The following is an 11,068-nucleotide window of genomic DNA, read 5'->3' as shown; positions in this document are numbered from 1 at the left end:
GTAATAAAGAGTCAAGGATCACATTGTTTAATCAGTTTAGCTTGTAACAAGTGTCGTTCAACAAGGAACTCAAGATTCGCAAATGAAATATCGTTCCAATAGCATAATAATTGCACATATGTGAATAAAATAACCTCGTTTTTCATTATGATCATTAATCTCTGATTACAAATTGAAACGAAATGATATACATAGAGAGTACAAGTGTCTAAAAGTGGAAGGCACAACCAGACTTGCTAAAATAAGAAAACGCGAAAATACAGAGCGTTACAATGTGTATGGCGATAGATTGTCCTTGGTTAATGACAGGGGTAGTGGCGATCGACTGTTGTGACGGTAGTATAAGTGAACCTCTTCAAATCATATCAAAACCCTAAAAAGACTTTACTTCAATTTTTAGATCAATCTCTTCATAGTGACCAGGTATCTTTGATATTATTCAGCTTGTCAGTATACTTTACTGTATTTGTTTTTATTATAATTTGTCCGTAAGGTTCTTTGGGTTGTCATTAATAGAACAAGTTAATCTCACCATGCCGGGTCTTATGTTGTATGCAGCTATTGAGGGTCTGCTTCATTTGAATTTAAGCAGATGTAACATGACTGGTGATGGGTGCGATAAATTTTCAAGTAAATTTTCTATCTTTACTGCACTCTTCATGCTAAATAAGTTAATAGGATTCCCTTGAAAATGTTTGGTTTTTATTTTTATTTTTGGTGCTTTCAGGGCTAAAGGGTTTAAAAGCTCTCAATTTAGGATTCAATGATATTTCAGATGATGTTTTGGTACATCTGAAAGGTGCCTCTTATCCTTTCATCATATTTTTACTTTTATCAACTGAATATAAAACTAAAGTTTTTCTCTTATAATAATGAAAGGGTCATGCTCATATAGGTGTATATGATGCTTTTGTACTACACAATGCAGGTTTGATAAATTTGGAGAGCTTAAATCTGGATTCATGTATAATTCGTGATAATGGACTGGTTAACTTAGCAGGTGGTCTATATTTCTGTTCTCTTTATAAATTTTGTAATTAATTAATATGTTAAAACATCAATCGCTTATTGAGTTGTTTAAGTTCTTCATATTAAAATTAAGCTGATGTGCATATTTTTTATTGGTGCATGAACTACAGGCCTTCATCGTTTAAAATGTTGGAGTTGTCCGATACAATAGTTGGAAGCAACGGTCTTCGTCATATCTCGGGTTGCACTTTTTTTTTGTTTGTAATCGACGCAATTAATCAACTGTAAGAAAAGTTTATTATCATACATATATATTGGATGGTTATTTAACTTTTTGCTTCAGGGTTGATGAATCTTGAAAGCTTAAATCTCTCATTCACTGTTATTACTGATGGAGGTTTAAAATATTTGTGTGGATTATCAGCTGTTAAATTGCTTAATTTGGATGTTTGCCATATTACAGATACTGGACTTGAAGCTCTTACAAGTAAAAGGAAGGGAAATGTCACCAGCAGTGAGGTATCATACAATTTATTTCCAAAGTTACAGATACTGGACTTGAAGCTCTTACAAGTAAAAGGAAGGGAAATGTCACCAGCAGTGAGGTATCATACAATTTATTTCCAAAGTTAGGTCATCTGAGATCACAATCATATAGTTGCTATTGATTATGAGATTTAGATTGGATCAGGCTGATTAATTATTTATGGTTGAATGAATTATAGAAACCGAACATATCAGGATTATGAATTTGACTTATGAGTACAATGTGTTTTGTAATGAGTAGATGGATAGATTATTTTTTAGCATGATATTCATATAGACGATATCGTTTTCAGATTACTCAACAAGAGTTCACAGAGATGGCATGGCAAGCAATTGTGTCGTCTCCCGAAGTTGCAAGGGAGAACGAGCAACAGATTGTGGAGACCGAGCATTTGATGAAAGCTCTACACGAGCAGAAAAAAGGGGCTGGCTCGCCGGATATTCTCCAAGGCTGGTGTGGACAATACTTGTCTTTTAGAAGCTACGGATAAGTTCATTCAACGCCAACCGAGGGTGACACAGTGTTCTAGATACGGTGGAATTATACGTCTAACTGTTAATTATGTGATGCTTATAACCTTTTCTCACTTGGTCCTTCTAAATGGCAGGTTATTAGTGAGTCAGCGGGTTCGATGTTGGGACAGGATTTGGAAAGCCTGATGCAGAGAGCTAGGGATTACAAGAAAGAGTATGGTGACTCATTTGTTTCTGTCGAACATCTGGTGCTTGGTTTTGTGCAAGATAATCGGTTTGGGAAACCATTGTTCAAGGAATTCCAAATTTCATTGAAAACCTTAAAGAGTGCAATAGAATCCATCAGAGGACGGCAAACAATAATAGACCAGGGTATATACAGTTTATTCATGTTAAGAGATCATGTTAAGAGGAAGAGATGATGAATTAACCCAAGTGGTCCTAATATGTTTTTTTCTCCTGTCCTTTTTTGAACGCCAGGTCCGGAAGGGAAGTACGAATCACTAGAGAAGTACGGTAAAGATTTGACTGCAATTGCCCGGGAAGGGAAGCTTGACCCTGCCATAGGAAGAGACGATGAAATACGCAGATGCATCCAGATTCTCTCTAGAAGAACCAAGAACAACCCTGTGCTCATCGGTGAACCAGGTGTTGGAAAGACTGCAATTTCCGAAGGTTAAGCTATAAAATAAGGCCTATTAGTGCATATTCCGAAGGTTAAACCTCATGATGGTTACTATGTTAATCAACAAAGCATGCAGGGGCTGGTATGTAAACTGTATATGTTTACCTTAGTTTAAACGAATGCACTTTTGGGTGTTGGTTCAAAATGAGATTTTTGAGATATTTATAATTCGAATGTTATCTGAATATTATAATGAAAGCAACAACAGATGGACTTGTAGCTCAACACCAGATGTAATTTTACGTGTTTTTATATTACTTTGATTAATTTTGAAGAAAACACTGTTTAGCTAATTAAGGTTTGCTTGCTACCGTTAGAAACCAACCTTACTCATGAAGATTGGTGGACAATTTATCTTCACCTATGAAACTTACTCCCATATTTACCTAATTCGCTCTAAGAGCCACGATTTTCGTATTGGTACGTGATGTACCCAATCGCAAATCGCTGGCGTACCGATCGCTGTGAAATCACGATCCAAATCGGCGGGAATTCGCAAATTATAGGATCCCAATGGTCAATCCAGTTAAGAAAATCAATCACGAATTCTATGATTCCAATCGCGAATTTTATGATACTGATACGCCGGCTAAATGTTTTTGGGACGTTCCTATAACTGGAAATCGAAATTAAAATGTGTACAAGAACGATCTGATTTCAATTCTTGTGTCGTGAAAGCAACTTCACAAAAATTAGATGAAGGAATCTGACTGATGAGATGGCATGATGGCATGAAGAGTTTAGGGAATTAGGGTTATGTTTTGAGAGAGATGGGAGGTTATTGAACGATTAAAGAGAGAGAAGAGCAAAATAATATATTATTACAATATGGAGAATCTATGAAAATGAATTAAATGTTTGTCAAAATTTCTAAATTACCTTATATTCTAATTAACCTTCCTTACTTAACTATTTATCTACCAAAATTCCATAAATAAGTAAAGAGAAATTATGGAAGTCTAAAAGCTATAATAATTAATATGGAAATTTATATTTTATCTAATTTTATGATGGAAATTTATATTTTTATTTATGATGGAAATTTATATTTTTATCTAATTTTGATTATAATATTTTATATGTTAAAGTAATGATTTTGCTATATTGAACCATATTTCATGGTACACCATATCGGTTCGTACCGAAATGAACCTACCCCTCTTCGTACCGAATACACCAAATCTAGCGAATCGCGTACTCGGTTCGCGTACCAGTACCGGAGCATACCGTGATTTAGGTAACTATACTTACTCCAATTACCAAAAAGGTAAATTATTATTATTATTATTATTATTATTATTATTTTTATTTATTTTTTATTTTTTTTTAAATATCAAATGTATTACCTGTAAGATTACTCTTTATGCAATGTGTTCAATATGAAACAAACCTTAAGTAGTGACTACGAAAACTACATAAGCACCATACATAATGATGATATAGTTGGAGGAAGAAAAAGAGGTGGTTGTGTGGTTATATATTTGCATCGGTGAACCAAAAAGGTGTCTCTTAGATATCCATGCGTCTTTTATCCTTGATTTGTGTTTTATTGGTATCCTTCTTACACATTTAATTTGTTTGTGTTCCTAACATGAACTCGAAATCATGCAACTTCTTTATTGTGTTCTATACTAAATATTCAGGTAAAAATCCATCCAGTACAGAGTGCTGCTAGCATTCCCAAAGAAGGATGTGCAGCACTTCACAAGTCCCCAAAAGAGGTGTGTAAACAGTTATTTTCAGCTTTATTGTAAGTTGTTAAATAAGGAGGTGGGAATTACGACCTGTTTACATAAGAGTGGATTGATTGGATTATTTTTTGTTTAACGGGTCAGACACTAAACTAGCACACACTATAAATATTGCACTAAATTAAGGTAAAGGTTAATCTTTCTTAATATAGTGTAAAGGTACGTTTAACATACACAATGGAGATCCTCTTGAAGGAAACGAGCTGAAACTCGAAAGTTACCCAATTTTTTTTTTAATGTTTAAAGCCAGCTTGATCTTCCCTTGCTTCTTAGTCTTGACATCAATTCTTGCAACTGTGAAAGGTCAGATACATTAGGCAAATCTGACTATCAACTAATGGGGGGCTTGTATCTTGGAAATGATATGCTGCAACCAGTTCAGAATTTGCTTCTAGAGGTGCAAAAAAATACACATTCCACATGATAAATATGATTGACCAGAACCTGGTGGTGTGACCTGTTGAAGAGTAACTCAAAGTTATTCAGACGGGTGGGCTGAAGGATTATCTTATTTATGATTTGTCTAAGCATTGCTTGAGCTACATCATTTATCACGGATTGCTACTTAACAGTCTGTCAATATTTCAATGACTTTTGATGTAAATGACTTTCCATTAGCTGGTCTTAATGGTACTCAGATATAATTTCCTTCATGTGAATGACCCCATTGCCCATAGTTGAGCTAAACCCTCTAACCATTTCAACACCCAGGTGTAAGGCCTCCTAATCCAAGATCTCACTCAGCTGAAGCAACCAACAGGTGTGCGGAATCCACCTGATGATCAACCACTGTAGATGAACACAAGAAAGCAAGGATTTGAGAGAGAAATCAAGAATACACAGAGTATTCTTGATGAAGATGAATGACGTCACACAAAGCGCCGCCAGACAAAAGGCACAATGATTAGGGCACAGAAATTCACACAGAATCGTTACCTTGTCTATTCCATATTAAAGTATATATACAAGGTGAATCTCAGACTTTCCACACCAAATAGAAAGTCCGAACAAAACATAAGGCACAAAGCCTTGCTACAAAACTCAGACAAACCAAGACTAAACAAACTCAGACAAGAGAACTAGACTAAATAAACTCTGTCTAAATAAACTCTTTCTATAAACCTTCTAGAAACTATTCCAATAAACTCTTTCTAGAAAACCTTCTAGAAACTCTTCCAATAAACTCTTTCTAGAAAACCTTCTAGAAGCTCTTCCATTAAACTCTTTCTAGAAAACCTTCTAGAAGCTCTTCAAATAAACTCTTTCTAAACTTTGGACAATGTTCAATAAAGACCCTTGATGTTGGAAGCCTTGCACTTATCACCCAAAAGTGCATTAACAAACTCCCCCTTGATCAGTGCATGGTCTTCATTGAACTTGAGATCTTCAATTCCTCTTTGAAAAGTCGCTACCTGCCCAGACATGGTTCTTCACACAGAACTGGACCACCTTGATGAACTGGTCCGCAAGAACTCGATCCTCTGCATTGTATTTCAGGGGCAGGCGACGAAGCTTCTTCAAGTGTCCTTCCCTCAAGTTTGCGAGCCAAATCGGATCCAGTATCTTCGCAATTTCCACCGACACATTCGTCTCAGTAATCACGGCTTCCCCAGTTTTTCCATGGAGGTACCAATACCCTATTTTATCAAACTTATTGAGATCGAACTTTCTCATAGGTATTTCACGAAGGCAACTCGATGGTGGGTAAACCACTTTCCATTCCTCTTTTCCAGTGAACTTATTTAGATATTTAACCCCTTGACCGACAGCTGGCTTGAACAGCTTCCACTTGCTCTCACGACTTTCAGCAACCAAATGAGGAATCAAACCTCTGATAATAGCCACGTTTGTGTGGTTGTTGAGGTCAAGTTGAGCGATGTGATGAAGATCACGTGCGGGAAGAGTCTGAAGATCCTTAGCCCTAGGCCTGAAGTATTGAACTCCATCAGTCCTCTTAATCATCACCAAGCCATGCTGCTCGTCGAAATCCCAACTACGAATTTGACCCGAGTACTCGCCTTTAGTCGATAGGTATCTCTTCCTTTGCGTGTCATCTGGAAGAACCCTAAACCATCGGCGAGCTGCTGCACTAACTTCTTCGGGAACTCGTAGTGGGTTGAAGATTTCTTCAGGCATTTCAGCGCCAAACACATAGCTTCTGAGAATATCGCTGTTTACCGGTAAGGACTCATACTGAATAGACTTCCCTTTCGCAGTTTCAATAAAGCTGAACTTGCCAGCCAAGTCATCATCTGTACGCCAATCCTCAAATGTTCCCACAACCACTTCTCCAGGCTCTAAAATTACTTCAGCAACAGCCTCTACAGGGCCCTTATCACCACCTGTAACTGCACCTGAGGACTCCCCCTCAACATGAGCCGGAGTCGCAGCTTCAGGAGCACGTGTACTCCTTGACTGCTCCCCCTGCTTTGATGCGTTGGGATCCTTGTCCTTATCAAGGTCTTCTCTGATTTTCTTGAGTTCAGCCAATTTGCACTGAGCCTGGACTTGAAAATCAGAAGATGAACTCTCCCCCTGAGCAGCAAGGAGTGATACAAGACCTGCCACGACCCCGATAAGCCGATCCGAAGTACTAACCAAGGTCTGTTGACGAGCAGACATCGAAGCCTCTTGAGCTATGAACTTCCCCAACTGAATACTCTGAGCCTTGGATATACGGAAAAGCTGGGCCAACTGTTGCTCTCGAGCTACATCCCTTTTCTTCAAGAGTTCAATTTCACTTTGCAGCATAGAAAATTTAGTCTTGTGTTGAAACATGACCTTGGCTACATCTTGAAACTGATCACGAACAAACTCTTGAAAGTTCTGCTTTGTACCTGAAACGGATGGACTCGAAGAAGAAACTGGAGCCGATCTAGGAGCAGGAGGTCTCGAACCAGACGGCTGAGCCCTGGATGGCCTAGAACCTGAAGATGGCGACACTGGAGGACGTGAAGAAGCTTTCTTCCGTCGAACTGATGGCGGATTTTTACCAACAGCGGTCCTTGCACGTGTCCTCCCTGTCTCTGGATCTGGCAAATCAATAGGAGAAGTAGGCTGAACTGGCAAAGATGAACTTCCTGATAAAGCAAACACATTGCTCGTACCCGTCTGAGATGATAAAGACTCAAATAGCGGTAGTACAGGAATAGGAGAAGACATAATCGGCGTATCTGGTAAAACGGACGTAGTCACACTGGTAGCTTCCACAAAGGAAGGGAATGGAAGCGGGGAAGATAGTGTCGGAGGAGCTACAGATAACTCCACATTAAGAAGACCTCTTGAGTCGGATGGAGCAGAACTGGATGTGACTGAAACTGAGGCAACCATCGGACTTGAAGACTGAAGATCCGAAACAGTGACACGTCGTCGCTTAAATTTCGTCAAAGGAGTTGAGGCACGAACCGTATCAAGGACAGGACGTGGACGGTCCGCATCATCATCATCACCAGAAGAGCTAAAAATAATGGAATCTGGATCACTTGCTTTTTCATTCCATCTAGCTAGGCGAATACCCCACTCGGAAGAGGGACCGAGAGAAGCAACCTTCGCTCGAAATAACTCAAGCTTTCTACTTTCTGGGGGACGAATACGATTTTGGAGCTCACTCAGAACTAAACTAAGATATTCCTTTTCGGATGGCATATCATCAAACACCTCATCCACAATAGCATCCTCCATAGGCCGTTTCCCTTTGTCAACAGTACGGGAAGACGGACATGCATCTAAAGCAGCATCAAGCTCTAAAATCTCATTATCAGTTTCTACAGCAACCTCTGTTGCCGAAGACGTAGAAACTGGAACTTGAACAGACACAGCGTCTTGAATCGAAGTAACAGTAACTGGTTCAGAAATCATAGGCTCTTGAACAGGTTCTGGCTCCGGAATAACCGCCGGTGGTTGTTGAAGATCAACCTGAGGTTGAACAACCACGGGCTCTTGAATATCACCAACAAAGATGTGATCTAAACCATCTCTAATGTTTAACCATTGCAAATCAGATTCTGGATTGTAGTTGTCTTGAAGAATAGCACCACACAGGGGAGTTAGAACTGGGCGTGCATCAGTTCTTTTGGACTCTTTAATCTTCGCACAATCCTTGAAAATACGATTACCCATCGGCTTTCCACCGTACGCAAGCAAGGTTCCTTCGAATGAAAGATTCGGCAACAAATGCCGAAAGATAATACAAAGAAATCGAGGATACAAAAGCATCAGTCGCTTGTCATTCGCCTTTAGACCAATCTGCTGTTTGAGAGTTTGGAAAATCATTAGAGAAAAATTGTATGGCTGGTTATAAGGTAACCCGATCATTCCGGACACAAGATCATTACTCATCGTGTCAGTTCCCGACTTTCGTGGAGCCAAACACTGCATCAACACATGAAAGAGAAATCTCCACTGCCCGAGAAACATTGGTTTGGAAATCTCCTTTTTATCAAAAGAACCAGCATAACCGAAGGATCGAACTCCACGTTCCCGAATTTGACGCACATAACACGTGCCACCATAATCTAAGTCACCAAAACGGAGAGCCGTACGAATAACCTCCTCGGTGATAACAACAGAATTTCCAGAAACAGTCGCCTCAATAGAATCATTAACAACCCGAGCTGTACGCCAAAAATCATCAATATATGCTCGCACTAGATGAATATTTTCTGAAATCGCGAAACTAATTCTTGAATTTCGAAGAAAATGGATAATATCGGCATAATCGGCTCCACCTCGAATGTTTACATCTAGCAAAGCAGTTTGATTGTGACCTTTGTGAAACTCACGAACCGGATGCGGTTGTTCGGCCATTTCTGTTGAAAACAGACATAAGCGAAACACATGCATCAGATTAAAAAGTCGAATAGATAAAGAATCTAATCATTCAATGTACACATAACAATCATGAATATTCAACTTGCAAGAGCGAGAACGTGCTGTCACATAATTGAAAAACCACACAGTCAAGATATATAAGAGTCACACTCGAATAGACTAAACACACAGTTAAAGATATATAAGAGTCACACTCGAATAGCTTAAACACACAGTTAAAGATATATAAGAGTCACACTCGAATAGTCTAAACACACAGTTAAACTCGGTGCAGTCCTCAGGTGCTTTGACAAATTTTAGGTGTGATACACAAACTCGGGGTAACAGAAACTCGGTGCAGCAGCTGAACAAACTGTTTCAGCAAACTCGGTGCAGCAGCTGAGGAAACAAATTCGGGCAGTTTTTTTTTTTTTTTTTTTTTTTTTTTTTTTTTAAAAACAAACTCGGGAATAAACAGGTGACTGAACCTCGGGACAGTTTTGAACAAACTCAGACAGTGAACGGGTCACCAAACTTTAAACGGATACTCAAAAACAGTCAACAATCAAACTCGGAGATTTCAATAACCTCGGAAACATCAGGTTAAACTCGGGTGCAGTTTATGTTTATGTTTAAAACTCGGGAAACGGTTTATGTTTAAAACTCGGGAAACGGTTACAAAACCTCGGACCTTGTTTGAAAAATAAACTCGGGTCAGTTTTACAAACTCGGACCAGTTTTGATAAGCAAACTCGGGTCAGTTTTGATAAACTCGGGAATGTTTAAGACAAATAGTGGTTGTAAACTCTTGAACATTTAAACTCGGGACAAAAAATTAAACTCGGAACAGTGGTTGTTTAAACTCGGGAACATTTAAACTCGGGAACATTTAAACTCGGGAATGTTTAAACTCTGACCGAAAGAAACATATGAAACTCGGTGTAATAAACTCGGGGTTAATTGAAACTTGTTAAAACCAAATCATCGAATCAATCTTCATCTCTCCGAACTTACGGAAGAGATGAAGGACCGATTCTCAGAGACTTTTAACACACTTAGATCCAAACACGACTTTAAAGATGGATCAAAAGAGAAAAAATTCAAATTTTTTATCATCTTCTTCATCCAAACAAGTTTCGCGCCAAGAACACATGCTAACACATTCAAATTAAACAAGAAATTTCACATGAACAATCACATTCATACAAGATACTTAACCAAAAACAAAGCTCAAAAACTCTCAATCAAGCAATTTCCTACAAGATTCATCAACCCCAACTTCAAGAACACCAAGTTCTTGAACCTAATCTCAAAACCCCCAAATTTTCTACATAAACCCTAGCTTCAAAGAACTCAAAATCAACACATGAAACCCACAATAAGTAAGAAATCACTAAGATTAAAGCCTAATTTCACAAGGTTTATGAACACAAAGTTCACACTCAAGCCCTAGAATTCAAAATTCTTACCAAGAAACCATGGAGATGAAGAAGTTATGAGTGAAGAGAGACATACCTTTGAAGATGAATTACTAAGATGAACTTCAACACACAAGAATTTTCAGGCTAGAATGGAGGAGAAGAAGAATGAGGGTGAAGGAGGAAGAGCAATGGAGATGAAGGAAAACATAAAACTCAGAGGTTTTTGTGAAAGGAAGAATAGAGAAAGACAAAAAGAAAATCGGACCCCATATACATAAACTCGGTCCCGATTTTTTTTTTTTTTTTTTTTTTTTCACAAATTTATCTATTTTCACTCTAAACCCTTAGCTTTTACTCAACTTCATCAATCTTACCTAAACTTTTGAACTCCTCAATAAAACCATTTAAACCTT

General features: G+C 38.3%; 1 long non-coding RNA gene across 1 annotated transcript; it reads left to right on the top strand.

Moving 5' to 3' along the window:
• The first annotated feature begins 549 nt into the window (after positions 1 to 549).
• On the top strand, positions 550 to 1,160 carry LOC110882469. Its single transcript, XR_004870139.1, has 4 exons — positions 550 to 630; positions 728 to 799; positions 929 to 1,000; positions 1,140 to 1,160. It is a non-coding gene; the product is annotated as an uncharacterized LOC110882469 (long non-coding RNA).
• Positions 1,161 to 11,068: the final 9,908 nt, after the last annotated feature.

Source organism: Helianthus annuus, chromosome 10 (genome assembly GCF_002127325.2).
Source record: "Helianthus annuus cultivar XRQ/B chromosome 10, HanXRQr2.0-SUNRISE, whole genome shotgun sequence".
Classification (NCBI taxonomy): Eukaryota; Viridiplantae; Streptophyta; class Magnoliopsida; order Asterales; family Asteraceae; genus Helianthus; species Helianthus annuus.
The sequence above is the reverse complement of the archived record's forward strand: the minus strand, read 5'-3'. Positions and strand labels throughout refer to the sequence as shown.